The 23,732-nt window shown below is 51.5% G+C and overlaps 1 protein-coding gene across 3 annotated transcripts in view; it reads left to right on the plus strand.

Annotated features, from left to right (window-relative positions):
• SH3BP4 (SH3 domain binding protein 4) overlaps positions 1–23,732 on the plus strand; it is a 76,499-nt gene that overhangs the window by 11,171 nt on the left and 41,596 nt on the right. For 2 of the 3 annotated variants that reach the window (XM_084779880.1, XM_084779881.1), the window contains exon 2: positions 21,202–21,271. The exons of the other annotated variant lie outside the window; for it this stretch is intronic. The gene's annotated coding sequence lies outside the window, so the exon portion shown is untranslated. The remainder of the gene's footprint in view (positions 1–21,201; positions 21,272–23,732) is intronic. 3 annotated transcript variants of the gene reach the window in all.

The following is a 23,732-nucleotide window of genomic DNA, read 5'->3' on the forward strand; positions in this document are numbered from 1 at the left end:
GGTTTAAAGTTAACTCTTTCACTGCCTGACTAGGCAGGTAGAGGAGGTATTGGGGACCCCAGAGACAGCTCTGCCTGGGTCACTGCCCATCGCAGGGCGAGTGTTAAAGCACACAGGGAAGGACGGTAGGGCTTGCAGGTTGAAGTTGGGCCGGGCGGGAGAAGATTCCCAAAGAGCTTTATGACATGAAGGAATAAGTAGGCCAACCTAGGTATGGTAGGACTTTTGGGGGCCAGTGGGTAGTCAGGTACCATGCATGGGGAATCCAAAGAACCGAAAGGGTTGCAGTAGTGACAGAGTTTCTGGAGTACTCAGAAACCAGAGGCCCTTCTGGGTTTCTGTCAGCTTTGAACTTCATTTGAGGACATTGGGGACATTTGATTAGATGTGTAGGCATGATTTGAAAGGCCAGAATGCAAGCAACCCAGGGGGTGAGCAGTCCAGGAGGTGGCATAGCTTGGGAGGTAACCTGGCAAGGGGCTGAGCCCTTGGGTCCTTTCTCACCCTGGGTCCCTTCATCATAGTCTCGCTGTGCAGAGGAATTGGGCTCCTTGCCTGTAACCTCACAGGTGGAACATTTTCCTCTAGTCTTGTTGTGGGATGTGCCCTCTGTTGAAGAGCCTTTCCTTACAGCTGGACATTTTATCGCCCGGTTGCCTCTGCCAATGGGAATAGCTGCACTGAGTCGGCCTTTTCTGAGGTTGATCAGGCAGGCCAGTCTACTGTGAAGACCATCTTTTTAGCACCCACGTTTACTATTAACTTTTAGTTCCCCGACGACCAGGATAATGTCTCTTTAATGCACGTACACCTGGATTCTCTCAAGTATTATTTGGGAAACTTGGATACAGCCTGCTTCTTAGAAAGAATCTGTGGTCTTCCGCATCCCCAGGGAGAGGTCAGAGGATGCGGCCATGAAACCGAAGAAAGGTATCATGAGCACCTTTTAAAAAACTCATCTGGAGACTGACTGCTCGTTAAGCGCGAGTGTGGTTCTCACTACAGAGAGAAGGAATGCTTCCTCTGAGCAGGAGAAGAGTGGCCACACCAGCGATTATTTCTGCAGTCAATACTGTGCCAGGAGGTTGGGTAACAGGTGACGACAGAGCAAAATGCCGATTGACTGCTTAGCATATGATGGGAAACTGGGCATTATGGGAAAATCGCAGGCGCTTGTGACTCTGAGATTATTAATTTGTTTGTGGTTGTCTTTTACCTTCTGTCGGTGCTGCTGGCAATCGTTTTGCTGAGCTCCCGCCCATGGCCTTGGAAAGGAACATGCAAATATCGGCTTGGTGTGAGATGTGACATGGAGGCGTCTCTCCCTGCTCAAGGAAACAAAGCAAAGCAGGCCTTTTAGCAAAGAGGGTCAGAGGCACGGTGCCTGGTATTTGCAGAGTCTTGCCAGGCAGTTACTACAGCGCGATCTTTGATTTATTCAGTCTCCAGGGATACTCACAGGGCTAAATGGTCCTGACCCTGGGTTATTGAGGAAGAACTGTAGCCAGATGATGATGCAGGAGAACCCGGGGCTCTGTCTCTGAAAACAGCGGGCAAACATGGCTAACCTGAGTACTTCCATCTTGGGCTTAACTCCCTGCCCCTCTCTGCCTCTTAAATACCTGGTGCCTGCGGTTTCTTGGGCTGTGGCTACTGTTTTGCCACTGTGAATTTGAAGGTTCCTCATATGAATTTGAAGGTTCTGGAGAAACTTCAGAAATTCAGTAATTTTCATGGATGGCCAGCTTCTTTTGATACCAACCTACGTGAGCATCGTCTGTCCAGCAGAGAGCACAACGCTTTGCTTTGTTAAGCTCGCTTTATCCTTGAGAGAGGAGCTATTGGAGCAGAGAGGCCAAGCTTGTTTATTTTCTCCTCCTGATTCTTGGATGTTCATGCCCTACCCATCTCTAGTGTGCTGGGATAACTGTACTGATAGACAGGGCCTCTAATGTTTTTTGACAAAGCTGTCCGCTGTCTTCAGCATTTTGCCTGGAAGCTATTTTCCTGGCCCAGTTGAGGGAGTCGGGACTCTTACTGCATTTGCGTAACAGACAATGTAAGTCACAGTGCTGAAGGAACAGTGAAGGCCGGCCTCTTCATCAGGCTCTTCTGCCCAGTCTGGACACCAGCCCTTCAGCTGCCAGGATGAACAGGCCATTGCTGCAACGAGTCTGAGGAGCACGGTGGGAGGCAGGAACCTGGAGTCGTGGGTGAGATGTGAGAATGGCCAGAAAATGTCCTGGTGGATGATCTGAGGAGCAAAGGCAGGAGACAAGGACTGGGTGAGAGAGCATGGAGGTGCGAGAGGGGCCTCAGTCCTCACCTTGATGCTTATCTTTGCCGTCTCTCACCTCCCTGCTGCCCCCCAGGCTACCTGGGCTCTTGGCCTCTTCTGGTGGTCTGTGTGCAGCCGTTACCACCCTCCACCCTGTTCCAAGTACATCTCTACACCTGAAGCGCAGGGCGCTGATGGTTGTTCTCCTGGTAAAAGAGAATTCTTCCCCTGTGCTGTGCCCAGCCTCTGCCCTCGCATCACAGCCACGCCCATCTCTTTTGCGTAAGCTCTTACTATTCTTGCTTTCCCTCTGTAGATAATGTCATTGTAGCCATCTTGTCCAGAGCCCTGATGCAAAGTACTCCTGTATGGTAGGACACTGGCTGCGTCTCCTCAGGGCGCCCTTGGCTCTGTTAGAGCCTGCTGCTTAGTTGAGGCAGTCTGCTCATGGCCCGTACCACCCTGAGGAGGCATCTTAGACTTCAGTGGTCTGCCTCAGATATCTCCGCTCCGTATGCTGCGCTCTGTGATTGCCCACCAGCAAGAAGTCCTCCACTCAATGGACCAGAGTGCCTCCTGGGCCACCTGCCACCTGCGCAGAGACCTACCCCTTCCCTGAGGGTGACCTGAGCCTCCTGGTTTTGGTCACTAGTCCTCAGTGGAAGTAGTGAAGGAAGCGTGAGGGCTGGTTAGATTGGGGTCTATCCTAAAATTAACCGAGCAATAATAGTGATGCCTGACAGACTGTTCTCAAATGACCTTTCTTCTAACCTACTAGTGATGGCTGATGGAATGTTCTGGATATTCTTTGAACTCTGCTCAGAGTGGGTATTTGGGGTTATTCTTGGGTACTTGCAAAGCCCTTGTGTTTTCTTTGTGATGGGGAACTTGGCATAGAGCAGTTGAGTTGACTTATGATTCCTGCTGTATGCTAGGCGCCCTTGTTAGGCAGCCCCAGTATTGACAGAGGCATCGCTGTGTGGCTGGAGCCTACACTTCACAACTTGGTGATAGCTTCCTTCCTCAATTCTTCTGACAGGTGGACCAGCTGCCCTGGTTCTAGTCTGTGTAGTCCAGGGACAGCTTCCTTTGTGTTGCTATGATAATCATCGTAACCAAATACAATGTAAGGGAGGAAAGAGCTTATTAATTCTTCCACTTCCGGATCACAGTCCATTATTGAGGGAAGCCAGGACAGGAGCTCAAAGTAGGAGTCTCAAAGCCGAGACTGTGGAGGAGTGACGCTCGTTGGTTTGCTCTCTGGCTTGCTCAGGTAGTTTTCTTATATAGCCCAGAACTCCTCTTCGTAGGGATTGAGAGGCCCTCAGTGGGCTGGGCCCTCCCACATCAGTCATCAAGACAGTCTCTCCCAGGCAAGGCATTGGCCAATCTGAGTGGGTAGTTAATTGAGGCCCCTTCTTCCCAGGTGATTTTAAGTGGTATTAGATTAACAACATAAAGTAACCAGGACAGGCAGTAAAGCTTACTGCAGCCCAGGGTTACACGCCCAGACCCTTTCTCCTCTTCCCAGCGGCCTCTGGTGTTGTAGTGTTGTAAAGTGTTTGTGGTGTTTGGTGTGGGCTTTCCTTTTGTGTGTTTAGTCTTGGTCTGTGAATGACTTTGGATTATGGCAGGTCTCTCTCTACCTCACTGTACCACACTCATCTTCACCAAAGCTTGGAGATGGGTTGTTGAAACGAATGCTGACAGGGTTCCTGGGGGCTTGCAGTCAGTCCTGCCACATCCTTTTGTGACCCGCGGTGTGACCAGTGAGTAGTAGTGAGTCTTTGAACCCTGCCTCCAGCAGTTCTTTCTACTTTCACTTCCTGGATTCACGCAGCAGACACACTCAGTACCCTCCACACGAGGACACTCCGTTGCAGTCTTGACTCTTTTCCTAGAACCCAGAATATGGATCCGATGGAGCCTCCTGGCCTGAAGATGGCCGAGGGCCTCATAGTGTCATAGAGTGAGCCCAGACTTCTAGGATGGTGTGCAGAGTCTTTAGGTGGCTTTCTAGCATTTTACCTCCATCCAGCCTCCTTTCATGGAAGGTTGGAACAAGTTCTCTCCCACCACTGCTGTCTGGAACCACCTGGAACCCTTGCAAATTGGGGTTTTGTTGTTTCTTTGTTGAGACAGAATCTCATGTAGCCTAATTTACCATGTAACTTAGGATGACCATGAAATTTCAGGCCTGAGCCATTGGCTGAGTTAATGTGAATGTTGGGGGACAGCACATAAAACATGGAGGTTCAGACCTGAGATCTGGGAACAAGGCTCTCGCTGGTGTGAGGCACAGAGGGAATTCTGTGTTTTGAGTGATCTAAACTCACTATAGATGGTTTAGAAAAACAGAACTTGGCAGAAGAAATTGAAAAATCTACATTGCCTCAAGATCCATCACACAGGCATTATTTTCAAAATGGAGTCCTTTGTGGTCAGTTTTGCACCTGGCTGTTTTTACAGTCCAGGGCACAAGGACAACATCCACTAGTAGGCACAGAGGTCACCTGCAGGCCTTCCAGCTGTTCTGGGGGAGATCACTTTGTGAGCATCTCCAAGACTGTTCATCGACTTAGAACATGAGTCTGCCAGCCCTGTGCATTCTTGGTAGTGACAGTTTCAGCTCCCATCCCCCTTCAAAATTGGAACAGCTACAGAGCTGTGCCACTTCGCTCTGCCTGGCTGTTTTCACAGAGATAGAATCATGTCCTAAACCACTGCATTTCAGGGGAAGATGGACACCCCCTGCCCGTGATTGGACAGCGAAGCTCTTCACACCTTCCAGCTGCCTTGTCCTCCTTTCTCCAGCCCTGGGGTCTGGGGACCACATTGCAGACAGGATCTGCATCCCTGAACATCCCAGGTCATTTGGGTTCTTTGATTTCAGCAGTGTCTCACCAGGCATAGGATGAACCACCTATGTGTGGGACCTTTGTAGAAACTGTGGGGGCTTTTAGCTTCCACCTTAGAGATGGGCTGATGTAGCCATGTAGGGCTGCTGTGATTTGGTGACGGTGTAGGGCTGCTTCTATTCCTTTCTGCATTTTACAGTGTCACGTAGCTGCTGCTTACAGCCGGGTGATAAGCTTCATAGTATGGGGAAAGCATGGGGTCCGTCCTTCCTCAGACTGTCGCCTGGCTAGTGCTGAGGAGAGGGAAGAATCTAAGCTGGTCTGCATCTCACACTGAGGTTGTGTTTCACGACTACAGGCCAATTTGTAATGGGGATGGTGATTTGTAATGGGGATCATAAGAAAGCACCCCGATTAGAAGCGGTCTGGAGTGTGCTTGGCACGAGCTGTGGTCCTGCCCCTTGAAGCCGCTGTGCCCAGTCTTGCAAGCAGCTGCCTTCTTTTTTATTTTTTATTCCCCAGGGGGTTCAGGAATTGCCAAGAGAAAGTAGTGAGCACTGAGCCTCGGGAGTCAGTTGTGTGAGGTAGTGGTATGTTTTAGAGAGTGTGTGCACGTGAGAGCTCCTCTGAAGGCAGGTGTCACTGTGGTTTGCATTGTTATCACGAAATAGAATTGGTTCCCTGCCTTTTAAGGTTCAATGGCAGCTGCCAGGTGGCTTGCAGGTCCCTGGGCTCTGCCTCTCTCCTGCTGTCCCCCTTCTGCATGGCCCAATGCCTTCCAGCCTCTCCTCCCCCCCCCCCCCGCCCCCCGCTGAGGTCACAGCAGTCGGACATGAGCCCAGAACCCTGGCTGCACCTGAGCATGATGTCCTTCACCTCCCGCACCTGGAATCCATTGTCACTGGGCTTTGCTGGAGACTCGGGCTTCTAGAATCTGACCAGCAAGGCATCTATGCGACACTCAGCATGTGGAGACACTTAAACACTTCAGCAGTTTGTCCAAGCTTGGACAGTCAGTCAGCAATTGGACACGGGTAGCTTTTCCTGGAGCCACTAGCTCCAGAGGGGTCCACTCACTTGAGCCTTCGAGCTTCTGTGCGTGAGAGTGTGCGTGCCGGTTCTGCCTCCTCACTTTCCTGTCATGCTTATCTTCCACATACAGTCTGACCCCAGGGAAGCCTGTCTCTGAACCCTGAGCCTTGTTCTCATAGCAAAAGGGGCCTACAGCAGAGTCCGGGGTCTGAGACGGTCATCCGTGGTTGGCTGTGTCCCAGTTTACCCCTGCAAAGGACACCTGCGAACTAAAAGCACTGCTGTCAGGTGGCCCCATCTGTCACTTGGGATGACCATCTCAGGCTGAGGGCGCGTCAAGCTTTAATTGTCAGATCTAGACTCATCAGAGAGAGTGTAGATGAGGCCGCCCTAGGATCTGCTTGGCTTGTGGGCATGTCCGTGTGTGATGTCTCGACTGCCTTAACTGATGAGAGAAGATCTGCGTGGTTTGGGACCCTGCACTATAAAAGAGCAGAGAAAGCTGGATGTACGAAGCATGCATGCGTTTATTGCTCTCTGCTCTTGATTATGTTTTGTTTGTTTGTTGTTTGTTTTCGAGACAGGGTTTCTCTGTGTGTATAGCCCTGGCTGTCCTGGACTCGCTTTGTAGACCAGGCTGGCCTCAAACTCACAGCGATCCGCCTGCTTCTGCCTCCTGAATGCTGGGGTTAAAGGCGTGCGCCACCACACCCGGCCTGTGCTCTTGATTATAGATGCGATACGACTTGCTGCTCTGACGTCACTGCTGCTCTGACGTCACTGCTATGATGGACCATAACCTGGCACTGTGGGCTATAAAACAGTTCATCTACCCAGTGTTGCCCACTTGGTTGGGCTGGCGTAAAGAGTGTGAGGAAGGCAGGTGGTATTCAGCCTCCTCTTTTGAGTTGTTCTGAGGTAAGCACGGGCCAGATCATCACCTCGTTTTCCTGCTAGTCCCACTGAGGCTGCAGTGAGCTTACAGCCCACTCTAATAATAGCATGGAGTAGCTGCCTCAAGTGTATCCAGATGTCAGGGCAGGTGGGAGGGAACCAGAGGTCTCATGTATTGCTGCCTGCACTTAAGCCAGGGCTTCCATCCCCTGGATCTGTGCTCCCTGTTGCATAGTGCACATGGAAGCTGGGACTCGGGCCCCTCCGGCCGGCAGTGGCACAGGGACATCTGTGAGCAGAAATGGGTAGGAGCCAGAGAAGGGATGGGAGCCTGAAGAAGGGGGTTGGGAGACGCTGGACAGGTGCCCACAGTCAGTCCGCCTAGCAATGCTAAGTCCTGCTCACAGTGTGCTGTGATGACAATGCCAGCCCCCTGGGTGGCCCTCCTGCCGGTGACACACAACCCCATAGGACTAGTGAGGCAAAGGCAAGAGAAGTTTTTAAAGCACCTGGCTGGTCCTCAGAGCTGTCAAGGTCACCTAACAGCAAGGTATGGGGAAATTACACAGTCAAGAGGAGCCTAAAATCACGTGACAACAAGATGATGTGTGGGATCCCGGAAGGCATCCTGGACCAGACGAAAGGACAGTGGGGAGGCAGTAAGTGGGGAGGCCCAGCATCTCCCTTCTCTGCAAAGCTGTGCTTAGCCAGCCTGGGCCTCTCCGTGCTGGGCCTCCTTTCTTTGTTCTGTCCTGGCGTGAATGGTTAGAGGTGAGCCGTCTTCCCGGCAGTGGTGAAGCTTCTAGGCAAAGCCTGGATTATCTCTGCAGAGAGAATTTGAGACAGGGAGAGGAGGGCTGAAGACAATGGGCCATTAATAAACTGCTCTGAAATTCAGAGCCCAGGGCACCAGGTCTTGGAGTGAATTGGCAGGTGTATTGGGAACCTGTCAGGATCCTCACTAATTCTGCTAGTGATTTAGGGAGGGGGGGAGGAGAGAAAGCCACCTGAGATTAGCTCTGCTGCAAGGTTGACTGGCTGAGCTTTGCCCAGATACAGAGTCACATCAAGGCACCTGTTGAATTAGACGGGGTTAGTTCAGTGTTACAGAGTGAGCTCGGGTCTTGGAGTAAGCGCGCGCACGCATGCACGCACACAGGCACACTCTGGGGTGGGGTGGGGGCGACCTTGCACTTAAGTTCCTAGTCTTATATATGCTGCAAACCCCTAGCCCAGCATTTCTCAGATCTTGCTTGCCTGCCCAGAAATGACCTAATGGTGTTGTAAGAATGCAGCATCTAGCCCAGCAGGTCTGGGATGGGGGACAGCGGCAAGCACTAACGAAGCACTCACTGCCTGGACTGTGCAGAGTTCTGGGTACCTCTCAAGCGTTCCTCACCCATCGTAACCTTCTGAGGCGAGAGACAGTCTGCGCTTCTAGGAGCTGAAGAATTGAGGGTGGGCAGGCCTTGTGGCTTGCGGGAAGTTCTGTAGGGAGGGTGGTACAGTGGGAGGTCTGTCCTGACTTCCGCACCTGAAGCTTCTCTGGTGGGACAGATGTCAAACATCCCATAACTTCTATGTTTACACTGCCGGCTTTGCTGGGTGAGGACCAGTCAGGGTGGTTAGCCTCCTGTCTGGGGCCTCTGAGATGTTGCAGTTGGGGGGTCAGTGTGTAGATATCCTAGAGGCCTTCCTGTGGTCCCTGGGCACGGACCTGGCTAGATGGCGCAAGCCACAGAACAGAAAAGCACACAGAGGGGACCTCACTTCTGTCCTGTGATCCTCAGAGGCACTGTGACAGAAATGCAGCCAGACTTGCTGGTCTACCTAGGCTGGAGCCCCTAGGACCACCCTGCTGTGGTGACTGCACCCTAACTTCACTTTCACACCCCCCACCCCCATGCAGGCTCACCTCAGAGCCCTGGTGTCACGTTTTGTTCCTCGTGCCGACATGAGCTCTCTGAGCTTGCTGAAGTATACAGCTGAGGTTCTATCAGTTAAACACAGCCGCCTATCCCCACCCCCACTCACCTGCTATGTCCCTCAGGAAGATTCGGGAAATTTGTGGAGCACTTCTTTTAGAGAAAGCCTGAGTATTGTTGTGGGGATTTTTCAGGGGTTTTCACTCCCTGGGCTGCCGTACTCTGTGGTCACACAAGTTTGGGGTTCCAGCTGCTGACAGCAGTTCCTTCTCTGGTCTCTTTATACACTACCCGTCTTCAACCACCTGTTGAAACACAGTCATCTGTTTGGCTCAGCTAGTATCCGATGTTGCTGAGGTGCAAGGGGCAGGCACAAGTGCCCTCGCTGCAGGGACCAGATCCTCTGTCCCTTCACAGTGTGAAGTTCTAAGTCACCTGCTTTCTGAGGCACTCCTTGAACCCTCCTGGTCTCCTTCCTCATTGTAGACTGGTATCTCTCCCCAAGTGTGTTTTGGAAGGCAGTACTGGCACAATTGATTGCACACTCTTACAAACAGAATGCGGGCTTTGTGTGACTCCCGGCTTCCAACGATCCACTGGTGTTTTCAGTTCCCAGAGGGGTACAGACACTTCAACAGTAGGCTGCTTCAGGGTCCTGGAGGGGAGCCCCAATCCAAAGAAAAAAGATGAGTTTTATAGTTACAGTACCTGTATTTAATGGGGGGGGGGGGAGCAATCTTTGGATACCATAATCCCTACCCGGGAAGGGTAACATCACCTCAGAGAAGAATCCGAGGTTGCCGTTGATGTTTGGGAAAGAGGATTTCCGGGCAGTGCGGTGGGCTAGCGCTGGCTGGATTCTTTCTCTGACTAAGATGAATAGGAGTCAGTGATGCCCTGCAGGAACAGGCTGGCTTTTTTGAGGCTCTACGCGTGCTGAGTAGCTGTTGCCACTTCCATGGGCACAAGGGACCACCAAACCAGGTGATCTCTTAACTTTGGGTAGATATAGGCAGAGCACGGGATGCCAGCACGGTCATTAAACAGTCACACTAAAGAGCTTTGCTCAGACTTAGGCAGCCACAGCCGGCCAGGCAGAGAACTTCAGCCCTAACTTTGAAGGGCCCTGTTTGAACTGTTTATTTTTCTAAAAGATTTTAAAATTAAAAAAAAATTATGCCTTTGAGCGTTTTTGCCTGCATGTATGAGCACTGTGTGTGTGCCCAGTGCCCACATAGGCCAAAAAAGGGCATCAGATAACCTGGCGTGAGAATTACAGATGGTTGTGAGCTGCCTTGTAGGTGCTGGGAATTGAACCCTGGTCCCCTGGAACAGCAGCAAGTGCTCTTAACCACAGAGCCATCACTCCAGTCCCAGTCAGTTTTAATTTTTTCTTATTTTAACTTGATGGGTTTTAAGTAAGCACCCAGAGCTATCCCTGCCTGGGGTTGTGTGTTGACCCTCCTCTGCTATTTGCAGTTAGACCACACCGAGTTCTGTCTGCTGTTCCCTCCTGCTTCTGGCTGGCCTACATTCTGCCTCTAATAAAATTCATCAAAATGATAATGTTCCAGAAGGGATCTCTGTTAGTATGTGGCCTGCCTGGCATGGACAAGGCCCTGGGTTCTGTCCCCAGCACCACATAAACTAGGCATGGTGGTGCACACCTGTGATCCCAGGAGGATTAGAAGTTCCAGGTTTTCCTGGTTCCATCTCCGGCACCGTTAGGCGGAACATGGTGGTACACTCCAGCTAGAGCACAAGTTCAAGGTCGTCCTAAGCCATGTAGGGAGTTTGAGGTCAGCCTGGGCTATGTGAATCTCTGTCTCAAAACAAAACACAGTGAAAGGTCAGTGCCCGGTCTGTGATTAAGGGAGTAAGCTTGCTTGATAAATTGTTGCTTTGTTCACAAACTGCCCTATGGTTGGGATGAGGGTGGCCTCACACTAGCAGCCAGCGGGGAAGCCACAAGCCACTGTCAGTTCCAGCCAGGCGATCTGGGAAGTTGATTCCTCCCTGTTGATGAGACTTTGGCCTTGCTTGAGAGGCTGAGATGACAGAAGAAGAGAGTCTCTTCACTGGGCCTAAACCAACCCTGACTCCCGAGCCGCTGGGAGGGAGAAATGATCGACCTCTGTTATCTGTGGTCATTGGCTGTGCAGTGCTGGGTTGCGTTTGGCGCTCCAGCCTGCCCTTGGGTTCACCTGTGCAGGGCATAACTAAATCTCTCCCACCTTCACTGTGGGGTTTTCTGTGGCATGCCTCTTCCTTGATGGATTTGCCCCCTTCTCCTGAACTATGGCAGAACGCTACAGGGAAGGGCTTTGTGCTTGCTGCCCGCCCCAGCATGAAAACTGCCAGTGGATATCAGATCTGCAAACTCCCACCCCACCCCCCACCCCCACCCCACCCCCACCCCCACCCCCTGCAGCCAGTTCCTCTGCATCAAGCTCCACACTGACCACCTTGTGATATTGGAGCTGGTCTGCCCGGAGTGGTGTGTATCTGATAAGCTTTCAATGCAGGTACACCTGCCACCCCTCCCCCAAACTCATGTTGTTCTCATTCGTTCCAACCAGAAGATTCTTTGTATGGTTTTGATCCACTTTTCTCACTGGGCCCTACAAAGTCTTCGATTTTTTTTCTAGAACATGGCAAATACCAGCCCTTCATCTGTCTTTCATTGCAGGGATCTCTTCCTCTCCCCTTGCCCTCCCCCACCCCATCTACCCACCCTCCAGAACTCTTTAAAAGAGAGTGAGGCTCCTTGGAATCCTTCTGTCCCAGGGGGATGCTTGGCAAGATTGTTTTCCAGTCTTTCCCAGCCATGACCTGGGCTCAGGCCCTGGGCTCAGCCTTCTGAGCATAGCTCTCTGTCCAGGTGGAGTGCGGTTTGTGGCACACCCTCCTGCCTGAGATCTGCCTTCTCTCTGGGCTCCCTGGAGGTTGCTGCAAAGGAATGTGGGCCCCTGGCTGAGTGTTCAGAACACACACATTCCTGGAGCAAGTTAAAATTAGAACAAAAAAAAAAACCTGCCACATTTCCTGCCATTCAGGCACAGTCTCTGGTGTTTGTTTGCACAAAGGTTCTTCGGTAACACTCTGGAGTGGGTTTCGGAGGAATGAGAGGTGAAGTCATGATTTTTCAGGAGGGAGGTGAGCGGGTTTCCATGGCGACCTTTGTTGTGGGCGTCACCCACTTTGAGTCCTTGCAGAATGATACTGAAATGGAAAGATGCTGTCAGACAGCTCCTTTTGATAGTTCACAAGAAAAATTTAATTTTACTCATTTATTTCTAGGAGGCAGCTGTGAAGGGGAGTGAGTGTCGCAGAAGGGGCCTCTCTTTTAAGTGACCCTGGTAATTTTTTACTTATTGACCTCTGCTTTCTGCCGGGTTCACCCCAACACACTCATCAGCCAGAGTTCTCAGGTATTAGGTTCAGCAACCTGTCCACAGCTAGGGGTGAGGACCTCAGTCCGTTTCCACACATGGGCACTGGGAAGTTTCCACACATGGGCACTGAGAAGACTCTGCAGTCACCCACGCAATACCGAGCTACTGAGTGGCTGCCAGCATCCAGGGGGTTCTTAGTGGACAGCATGAAGGTCTTGGTCTTTCTTCATAGAACACTTACCCTGGAGGTAGGGTGGTGGGGAAGTGCGCATAGAGGAGAGGCAGGGTTGGTGTGGGGCAGTGTTGGGTAGGGTGTGTCCCTAAAGATACCCGAACCCCAGTCTTTGTGATTGGGCCTTTACAGACTGAAGGAGCAGCAAGTGTCAAGATTTCTTGGTGTTTTACTTGATAAAGAAGAGGTTCAAGAGCCTCCCGCCAGCATCTACAGCGCAGTTTGGGACGTAGTACCCTGGAAGGAGCTTGGGTCACCAGGAGAGACTGGGAAACAAGGCTTTTCATGAATTATTTTTAAGGGCATCCGATTAAGTTCTGGCAGGCCCCAACCCTTAAAGCATTCATCCTTTCTCAGCGTCTCCAATCTGGGAAACTAAGGATTTAGCTTTCAAACTGCATCCAAACCGTAGCATGTACGGTTCTTACCTCTGTCCTACATACAAACACACGTGTCTTTGTAAGAGGGTGTAGAGAGGGGTGCGCCCACAGGAGCTGATGACAGACACGGACTAAACCAGTGTGCTTTGCTGAATGCTAGAAGCTGAGAAGGGCAGGGAAAGGGTTTTTAGCTCCGGCCTTCTCTGCTGCCTTTACCCCCTGGGACTGGGTTCAGGTTTTCAGCCCCTAAAACTGCGGGGGACACATCTGTGTTATAGCATCAGTAGGACACACAAGGATGTGGGGATCCAAAAAAGTGTCTGCTAAGCAGAACCCTGCCTTTTTTTCAACCCGGGATGGGCTTCCCTGCTCACTGGCCTGGGACCACGGCACCTGCATTAGTACCCAGACCTGGCCGAGAGCCCCAACCCCATGACCTGTTGTTGATCCACAGCCTGGGAGTGATCCATGGCGATTTTACGTATTACTGAAGAAAACCGTCTGTAGAGTACAAATGCCCCCTTGCTCTTCCCCTCGGATTTAGCAGGGTGTTAAACGCATCATACCAATGGAACGAAATGCTCGCTTGGCTTTCTAAATTGGGATTTTCTACAACAATACAAAGTCACCCTCCAGCATTGACCAGAAGCAACCAGGAGGCGAGTGCCCCCTTTTTGTCATTCAGCCTCGTGTTTGTGTCTTGGCGGAAAGCCAACCCAGCGACCTAGAGCCAGCTGTACACTTCCCATCTGTTCTGGATTGTGACCCTCCAACCCCCAAAGGCAGAGCCTGCTCTTTTAGATGGTGACTGCTCTCAGGAGCAGGAGGTTAGGTACCAGGAGGATGAGATGGGGAGAGAGAACAGTAGCAACGGGTGAACTGCTGAAGGAATGGCGTTATGGAACGTAACGGAGGCTGCACTGTGTTGGGGGTCTTCTTAAGGAACTATGAGACCATGCCTTGGAATTTGTCCCTGAGGACAGGGAGCATAGATCCTAGGGTATTTACTGAGCCCTGGTGTGAGGCAATGGGGAGCACCCTATGTGTAGGGAGCACCCAGTATGTAATTGTCCTGGCTGTACCCTGAAAGGGGTGTGTGTGTATGATGGTGTGACATCCATTATGGTATGGTGCCTCTTGTCGGGTGGACTTCTATAAGGCTTTCTTTCTGACCCCTGAAAGTTATCAGGGAAGTGTATTAGTCAAAAACAGAACTGTTAGAATGAACAATGGCTGCCTCCCATTGGCACGTCCAAGAATCCAGTAAACTTTCATTCCACGAGGTTTGGGAGTCACAACTGATGTTCAGTACACTCTCGAATCCCAAAGAAGTAGGCTCTAACACCAGGGAAGGAGTGGAGAGTGAGGGCAAGCAGGCAGGGAGCTTCTTTCTTCTATCTCCCTCCACCAGAAGGTGGGGCCCAGATTTAGGGTGGGTGGTCCCACTTCCAATAATTCAATCCTGAAAAACCCCTCACAGGTCTGCCAAGCTGCTTTGGTGGTGGGGGGCGGTTAGTTAGTTCCAGATGGAGTCAAGTTGGCAACCAGGAGTCGCTTCACAGGGAACATTTCTGCTTCATGCGGTAGACTTGCACACAGGTGAGTCTGAGCCATCATCGCTGTGATGATGCTTAGAAGGACGTGGGGAGAGGAGAGTTCAAGCGTGCAGTGACTCAGAGACGCCTGTCCTCTCTGCTGGCCCACAGTCCTTGTCATTCCAGGCTGGGTTGGCGGTGGTGGGAGGTGGTGCCATTTTGTTGTGTGCAAAGCGTCTAGGCAACTTTCATCTCCCATGTTCAAACTAACTTCTCTCCGATTCCCAGCACACTTGCTAACCTTTGCTAAGTTGCTGTTTGGCAGAGGCGGGGGAGGAAAGCGAGCTGATGAGGAAGGTGAGGTGACACAGCAACAACAACATTCTGTGACTTCACATCCCTAGGAACCAAATGAGCCTTAGCTGTGTGGGGCAGGAACTGGGTTTACGGCAGGCTAGCCTTCCATGCTTAATTAATGGGGCTCATGAGGAGGAAAGAAGAGTGGGACTAAACAGATACATGAAAGAGTCACAGGATGGAGAGACTAAGGCAGAGCCTAGCTTCATTTCCACATGGTCTCTCTGGGCTGCTGGGTACTGGATCACTCCTCTGCCTCTGTTGTTGCTTTAGCTTGACCAAAGCCGGGAGGGCGGCTGTGGGATCAAGGTAAGCAGAGCTAGCTGGAAGGTGGGTGGTCCCTCAGCCCTGTATCACAGATTCCAAGACCTCCCCAGATGCATTATAGTCCAACAGAGCGACTATCAAGTTGTCTGTTTTTCAAGTTTGCATTACTTTTTCATTAAAAGATATGTGTGCTTAATAATAAGACACTTCTGGTGTGGTGGCACACACCTCTAATCCCAAGACTCCGGAGGCTGAGATGGGAAGATTTCAAATTGGAGGCTTAAAAAAAAAAAAATTAAAGCAAGATATTTCTTACAGACTGGAGAGATAGTTTAGACTGTAAAGTGATCATAGCCTAGGCCTGAGAACCTGAGTTTGGTACCCAGCACTCATGCCTAAAAGGTGGTGTGGTGTGTACTGAAGACATGAGATGGGCAGGTCTCTGGGGCTCCCTGGGCTATCAGCCGGCCTCATTGGTGGGGCCTCAGGTCCCAGTGAGAAACCCTATCTCAAAAAAAAACAAAACAAAAACAAAACAAAGGGCAACTCCTGGGGATGACATCTGAGGTTCATCTCTGTCCTCAACATACACGCAGTAAATAAGCAGACAAACAAGTGACAGGCATTTGAGTTGCTTTGTGTTCTGGACACCACTACGGTCATCTCCGATGGAGACACTGATGTTTCCTATGTGAGAAATATTTAAAGTACAGATCGGTTTTATAACTTGATTCAGATTTGGGGCTCCAGCAAACATTCCCAGCCTGATTTCCCTTTCAGTTTCCACATCTGTTTGGGGGACGTATTTGAAAGGAATGGTCTGAGATAATGTATCAGATCAGTGAACCACAGGTCCTTATAAAGTAAGCAGCCCCTCCCCCTTCCCACCTTGTCTGCTGTCTGACTGGGCTTTCTCAACTGTGACTGTCACAGACCCCCCCCCACATGCACACCCCCCACCCTTCCCCACCCACCACCCACTCCTCGCTCTTCCTTTGCAAAGCTGAAGAGGGAAGGAGGGCTCTTGGTCCACCATGAGTCAGGCATGGCAAGCATTTGGGTCTCATTGAAAGGCTCGGGCCTCTGGCTGCATTTCTCTCTCTCTTGCCTCTTACCCTGTTGTCAGGGTGAGAGGTTGCCAAGGCGAAGGTTTGACCTGTATGTAGGAAGGAGTTCTCCAGAGGTCAGCTGACAGCCCCATCCTGGTGGTCCTTGGTCAGCAGGGCACCGCACTCCCTGCTGGCCCTGCTAGGCTTCTGGAGAGAGAGTCCCCTGGGAGGAGTTGTCAACCTTGGAGCCACCTGGTCTGTGAAAACTGGCAACTGCAGGGGCCGTAAGTGATGTCATCTTATTACTCCGCCCAGCATCCAGGAGGGAGGATTTCACAGTACTCTATGGCAGAGCTGGCACTCAAGTCCGTCTCCCTGTCCCCCGTGGCCCCACCCCACCCCCGCTTGAGGACAGATCACCCAGGCCTTCACATATTCCTTTGCAGCACCTTCCATGTTCTGTGGGCACAGAAATTCTCCCAAGGCTCAACCACAGCTGCCTCCGTCCGTCCTTAGGCAGGATATTTAACTCTTGGGAGGTTTTGTCACCTGTAAGCGAAGGCGAAGGAAGGAAGTACAACATGGGACTTCATTATGTCCCTGTTTGCAGACATCCGGTCCCTGCAGCCTGTTTTGTGTAGGACAGTTCTCCTTGTGTGTGGTGCCTCTAATTATCGAGGTCCCAGATGTTGGCTTTGTGCTGCATTGGTTCACAGTCCCAGCTCTGCACTTCTCCATCCGCAGAAGCCACTGAAGCCCTCCCTGGCCAGCTTCTGTTCCTCTTCTGCTCAGTGTGCTGGGTGACCGGGGTGGGGGGCAAGCACCTGTCAGGCTGTCTCACAGGCTTGCCGAGCACAGTCTCTGAGACAACACATTTCAGGTTCAGTATATACCATTGACTTCAAAGTGTCGGCTGGAGCCCCTGTGATGAGTGAGTGTACATTCTCAGACCCACCTTAGACTTCCGAGTCAGGAACCTGGGCAGGGTGGGGACAGACATTGGTCTGTGGTTAATAGTTCTCTGATACATGCCAGGGTCTGGCAACCCCAGCCTTACTCAGATATAAGTAAGAAATGAAGTTCTAAGCACCCGGAGTAGTTTCTACTGTGTCCTTGGCACTTAAGTGTTAGGTGTCTTCTGTTTCGAAGAAATAAATGACAAGATCTGTTCTCCCTAGTGGTTCCTGTTGAAAAGGCAGAAGGGCTCACATTGGGAGTTTGGTGGGGTTTTTTGTTGTTGTTGTTGTTTTCCTACATGCCATGGAGAGCCTTGTTTTTAACAGGCAGGGGAATGGAAGTCCAGAAACGTGTGGTGATGCCAGACCCATCAGCCTCTTCTGAGTGCACAAGCACACATGTGACTGGCGGTCACCAACCCTCTGCTCCAGGTGGTTGCTCACAAGCTCATGAACTGCTTGTTCCCGTGGTCCCCAAAGGTGGTCCTCCTTCAATCAGGACAGAGGCACCCAGCCTCTGGAAGTGGCTTCTTCAAGTAGCTTTCAGAGGGCGGTCACAGACATAGCAGGTAAAAGGCTTTAGCCTCAGGGGAAGGCAGGAAGATGGAGAGCCTAAGGCCATCCTGGGCTACAGAGTACATATAAGGCCAACCTGGGCTATATGAGACCCTGTCTCAAGAAACCAAAGAAAAGTAAAAACTCTCCTGCTGGTAGAGACCAGACATGTGGGTCAGACTCTGAGGGCTGTTAGGGAACTGGCTAGTGAAGTGAACAAGGCAGTCCAAACCTGGGCAGATAGCTTTTCAAGAAAGGATGAAAACTAAGTCCTGGTGGTTCACACCCATTTGTGGTGAGGGCCTTCCCCAAGCGCGGTGCTAGGGATCAAGTGCAAGTCTCGTGTTTATGCAGCATGCAATTTACCAAAAAAGCTACCCGACTTCCATTGGCAGTTTCAAGAGTGTTGGTGTTGACTTTCACGATCAGTTTCAAAAGCCCCACCATTGCCAAATAGTGGGAAGCATGGGGTTGAGTGTTACAGCCAGGCCCTGGAATTTTCAGGGCTCTCCTTGACGTCACGGGCTGCACTTGGAGGCTTTGGGAGGCACCAAGCCACCAAGCCACCGAAGGGACCTGGACTGCCTCCCTCCTTTGTGAAGGACCCTCGAGTGCTTTTCTCCTTCCCAGATTGGAACCAGCTCAAGCTATTGGCCTTTGAGATTGGGCTGGGTTGGTTCTCGAGTTCCTCTGTGGCCACCTCCTTGTCTTAGCTCTTCTCCTGCCCCTCACTGTGCTGGCTGCCCTTGGCACCACTCCTGGCCTCCAGCCCGCACCTGTGGGTGGGGGCCCACTTGCCCCTGGCTTGAGCCTGCAGCTGCCTGGCACTTTGCCCAATTGCGTAAGTAGCCTGGCATGGAACAGGGGCTTGTAAACATCTCTGGAAAGCCAGGGAACAGGTCTTTCAGCTTTGTGGGCCAAGAGGGCTCTGAAGCTGCCCCATGGTTGTAGCCTAGAAAGCCCCGGAGGGGAGATTAGCTGACACTTTGGCTTGTTCACGTCAGAATAAGGACACTGAGATTGGGATTTCACGGGATGCCCACCTCATGAAATATGCATCCTTTGATTCATTCCTCCCCATCCCCTATTTAAGAATGCATAAGCAGCTGGCTGTGTGGAGCCTGTAGAAGCAGATGACCATGTTGGTTGGGTTCAGCCCACAGGCTATAGCTTGCCTATGGGATAGGGCATTCACCTACTTCTGTCTTGTGTATTCATACTGGAACCTTAGCACTTGCCCATGGGGGTTCTGTGATGCGGGTATGAGGCCTCTACTTGGATCCATCGCTCTCCGCTGGAGTTCTGTATCAGACAACAGGACTTGAGGCGTTGGCTGGAATAGAGAGCCATGCAGGGCCCTTCCTAGAGAATTGGAACAAGTGAGCTGGGTGAGGACGTTAGCTGTCCCAAGCCTGTCTCCCACAGCAGCATCCAGAATGGCAGCGCCCTGAGAGTCTCTACCCTTGTTTTGCAGATGAGAATGGTGTGCTTGGGGTGGTGGATTACTTGATGGGCAGTTTCAACAGAGAAGTCCAAGCCACTGGGTAGCACAGATGACAGAAATGAGTTTTCCTGGAGTCTGGCATGGGTGTGGAGTGGGGGCTGCTGTAAGGCGCTGGGCCTGGGACAGCTGATGGCAGCCGGAGGCCATTGGCCATTACCAGCATCATGTCTGTTCCTTGTCATCATCACTGGGCATCTCCACGTTGTCGCCTTGTCATGCTGGATTAGGCCTTGATTGCATTTTACCTCCTTAGAGATTTCTCTCTCCAGATGAAGTCATGTTTTTAGAACGTTTGGTAGAGAGGTCATCTAAGAACTTGGAAACAGGGGCTTGCTAACTGTCCTGGAACGGGGTGTGGGCAGTCTCTTTCTCTCTGTCGTTTGCTGTTTGAATTTGGTGGGGTGGTGGCCATGAGGCTTCACTCAGCCTTCTAGGACTTAGCTAGGGTCAAGTTCTGAAATTTCATGTCCTCCGGGACCATGAGAGATGACCAAGGTGACACAAACATCTCTTGTTGGGCAGTGGGAGAAGACACTGGTGCTTTGAGACTCCTGAAAACAAACCAGTGTTTTCCTCTTGGCTTTGGGGTTTCTAGAGAGTTCCCCAAATCCTTTCCAGTGATGGCATTGGTGTTTCTTGAAGCAACTAGAGAGGTAGGCATCCTCTGCCCTTTACACTGACAATTGGTCATATGGTTATCCTTGGAGTCGTGACAACTGGGGAGCCTGGCTTTCTACTCACAAGCTTTCTTTTGTTGTTCGGAGACCTTGGGTTTCCAGATAATTAGAGCAAGAAGAAGAGACGTGAACAGGGACCATCTGGTCTTGTCCTCTGGACATCCTAGCACAGCAACCCCCAGCCACCTTTCCCTCCCATTACTGCCTCAGCAATGGCAGGTGGTTAGCGGGCCACCTCTGAGTCAGCCTGGCTTTGCTGTGCTCAGGGCCTTTCCCTCTTCTCACATGAGCTTCCAGACTGTGGAGTCCTGTAAGCAGTCTGACAGGAATTCCCCAGTACTGAGGACTCGTTTGACCTAAGAACAGGATGGCTGGCCCTTCTGCAGCAAGCCAGAGGGCTGGACCATGGTGCCCTGAAAGGCTCCTCTGACTCTTCTGTGGGGATTGAGGTCTCTCTTGTTTATGAACATTTCTTCTTACGTTGCCCTAGCCTTTTTGGTAGTATACCTCAAGCTGACTGATGCTTTTTCTGGTGCCCATGATGTCTAACACTGCCTGTGTGTTTACAAAGCCCGTTGTTTCCTCGTGTGACATTTTTCTGGGAATCTTTAGCGTGGTAAGTTCCTCCCCTTCCCACTATACACCTCTGGTGCATCTGGGATTTGTATTTCCGTTGACATGGAGGTTAAGCCCTAATGAGTGAAGTCTGTGCTCTGAAATCTCAGCGTGTGCCCTGGCTACGCGGGGGGTAGGGTGGGGGTGGGGGTTGTATATTACTTGGATGTGAGAGTGAGGCACGGGTGCTGGCCTTGAAGGTATGGGCCATGGATATGGGACTATGTGCATGACGGCTGTGGCAGGTAGAGTGGCTTTTGAGGTAGGAAGGTGACCAGAACAGGCTCTTCTCTTCCTACCCTGCCCAGAGCTGCAGCCCTATAAATGCCCACATCAGTACAACCACAAAAGTTAGCCTAGGGTGGATGGCACTGGGGGACTCAAGCCAACCCAACCATACCTTGTATGGTGATTGAGTCTGCTTTTGCAGGTGGCTGTTCTGTGGCTGTCTCACTGTGTCACCAAGATACCTCTGGTATGTGAGGAGGGGACCACACTGCTCCATTGGTCTGGAATCTGTCTGAATTTGGCTGCTGCTCTGATAACAGCCGGTGGCTGGAACAGAAATGAGGGCAGGCTAGCCCCCCAGAGGTGGTTGCTGTGAACCTTCCCTGAGCAGGGCAGCCCCACAGATACCTCTTACAACAGAGCCCACTCTCAGAATCTTCTCACGCTGCCCTTCTGTCTCGTAGGGTATCCCTCTTCTTCTGGATGGAAGGTCGGGTCTTCCTCTGACATCAGGAGGCCAACATCCCCCAGCAGGTAAGCAGCCCCTTGATGAAGTTGCTGCCTTTACCCGCTACCCAGCTGCAGCATTTGGTGCCTGAGGTGCACAGGCCCAGTGAGCGCACGCAGGGGTAGAGAAGAAGGAAGGCGCCCAGCACACAAAGATTCAATGAGGCAAGGAGCAATAACTTCCAGAAGTTTCTGGTGGCCTGTGGCCTTCCACAGGCACCATCAGCATGTCCCTTGTAGCTGTAGCACTCCCCCCCCCCCCGCCCCTTTTTGTGTCCTCCAGTTCACAGTGTGCCCAGCTGAGAAGGTCAGGTACCTGAAACTGGCACCTGTGTGTTTCCAGGATGGCCACGTTCTGTTTACTTTCTGAGAATCCCCATTCATGTCCTATGGACAAACCGGCTGGGCAGCTTGTTCTCTCTGGTGACAGGATGGGGCAGGGCTCGGTCACCCGTCCCGCGCTTGCACAAAGGAGCTCTTGTTATTCGAATGTAAGTTGCCCAAGTCCAGTGATGAACAGTTGGTTCCATTGGCCCTGAGGTTTATAGATCACCCCCACCCCCACCAATTGTTGGGGTGTTGGGAGGAAGGGATGGACTAGAGGGTTAGTGGGGGCTTGGTGTTGTGTTCAGGGTTAGTACCTGTTTGTGTAGGCCTTTCCATCTGGCTGTTAGTAGGACCACTGGCACTGTCCCCAGGAGAGTCAGTGGGGGAGAAGTTTCTACCTGATATGGCTTCAGCTTGTGTCTTGTGTTGCCCAGTGGAAAACACTGCCTATAACCACCGAGCTTAAGACTCCTGCTCTGAAGGCTGAAAACGGAGTTTGAGCAACAGCTGTTGGGTCATTGTCATCTTCCATTCTGGAGCGTGTATGCATTTAAATAAACCCACTGCTGGCTACAAGAGTTGGTTAGGGGTTTTCTTTAAAACTGCAATGCCCTCTGCAAAGCCAAGTAAAAAAGCTGCTTGGTACTTGTTTCTATGTCTCTCCCCATCTTTTTGTTTTATCTTTGCTCCGGTCCACATGTGCGCTAGGGTAGAGAGAATGCCTGGGTGTCCTGGGATACCGCAAAGTATGCAGGAGCTGTCAGTCTCCGGGGCAGTGTTCAGGCTCCTGAGGTCTGAGGTTTTAATGCCCAGGGAGTGGCCAGCAGCAGGCCCTTTTCCTTATAAGTGCAGTTCCCTGCCCTGTAGACGCTGATCTGTTTGGGTTGTGGAAACAAGCTGAGAGCCATCCACATTCCTCGAATTCTTCTGGGCTGGCATGGGCCAGAGTGGGGGGCCTGGGGCTCTGAAGTTACTATCAGTTGCTTGATTCTCTCTGGATGAACTCAGGGGGTTCCAGAGGGTGGTGAAGCAGGAAATGGGGGAGGGGCTGCTTCTACTCTCCCTCTACCCCCCCCCCCCAGTCTTACTGGTCTTGGCTGTACATTAGGTTGCTTGAGCAGGCCCCATCCTAATCTATGTTAGAGGAGACTAAAGGGACACTGCTCTTTGTCCCCAGCACTTTCCCTGGGTGGCCTTTGTGTGGTTTGCTTTTGCTGGCACTCTGCCAGAGTCACTGGGCCAGGGAAGAGGAAATAGGAAGAAAGATGTCCTGGGGTGACTTTGCCATCTCAATTGAGCCAGCAGGCCTTGGTGTCTCCCACCTATGAACCCAGTGAGGTGAGGCAGGCTGTTTGCTCACACTGAGGTGATACATCTGTGGGATCTTTGGGTGACGTTCAGGGACTAGACACCAGCTATCACAGCGCTCAAAGGGCCCAGCACTCAGTGGCTGTGATACCTTGGGGCCAGTTCCTGTGATTTTTGTCCCAGAAAACAAATGTCCCATGTTCTTGATCTTTAAGTTCCCAGCTTGGAGGTCACTATGAAGGAGAACTTCCCAGGGGTGCTGTGCCCAGAGTTCTGCTGGGGGGCCATTTCAGACGTTGGCCCTGTGCTGTAGGTTCAGCAACATAGCCTGCTCCAGACCCCACTTTCCTCCAGTTGGAAATATTTTGCCCTGTGATCACACATGTTGCTGTTCAGTGTGAGGAACGCAGTGGTCTAGTCACCTTAGAGACGACTGTGAGCGGCCCATGTACTTGTGATACAGACTAGGGATCCTGCTTGATGGTTCATTCCTTCTTCCAGTTAAAAGAATTAAAAGGCAGGAAAAGTATTGAGTGCCACAGGTAGCATCGTAGAAATCTCAAAGCACAGCAAACAGGAGCAGACAGAATCAGCAACTGGAGAAAGGTTTTTTTTATGAGGGGCGAGACACACACTCGTGTGGCAGATGCTCAGAGAGAAGGCCCTCTCCTGCAAAGCAGAGGAGAAATCCAGACTTATTAGGGATGGTTTGTTTTGGTTTGGGTTGGGTTTTTTGTTTCTAACTCTCTGAAGTTTTTCCTTCTCTAATTTAGGATTACTCAGTTCGAAGACAGGACAGTTGATGGGTCCATAGCTGTTGTGTGACCTGTCCTGATCCAGCCTTGTACTTGTT

This window comes from Acomys minous, assembly GCF_964271855.1.
Source record: "Acomys minous genome assembly, chromosome: 4".
Classification (NCBI taxonomy): Eukaryota; Metazoa; Chordata; class Mammalia; order Rodentia; family Muridae; genus Acomys; species Acomys minous.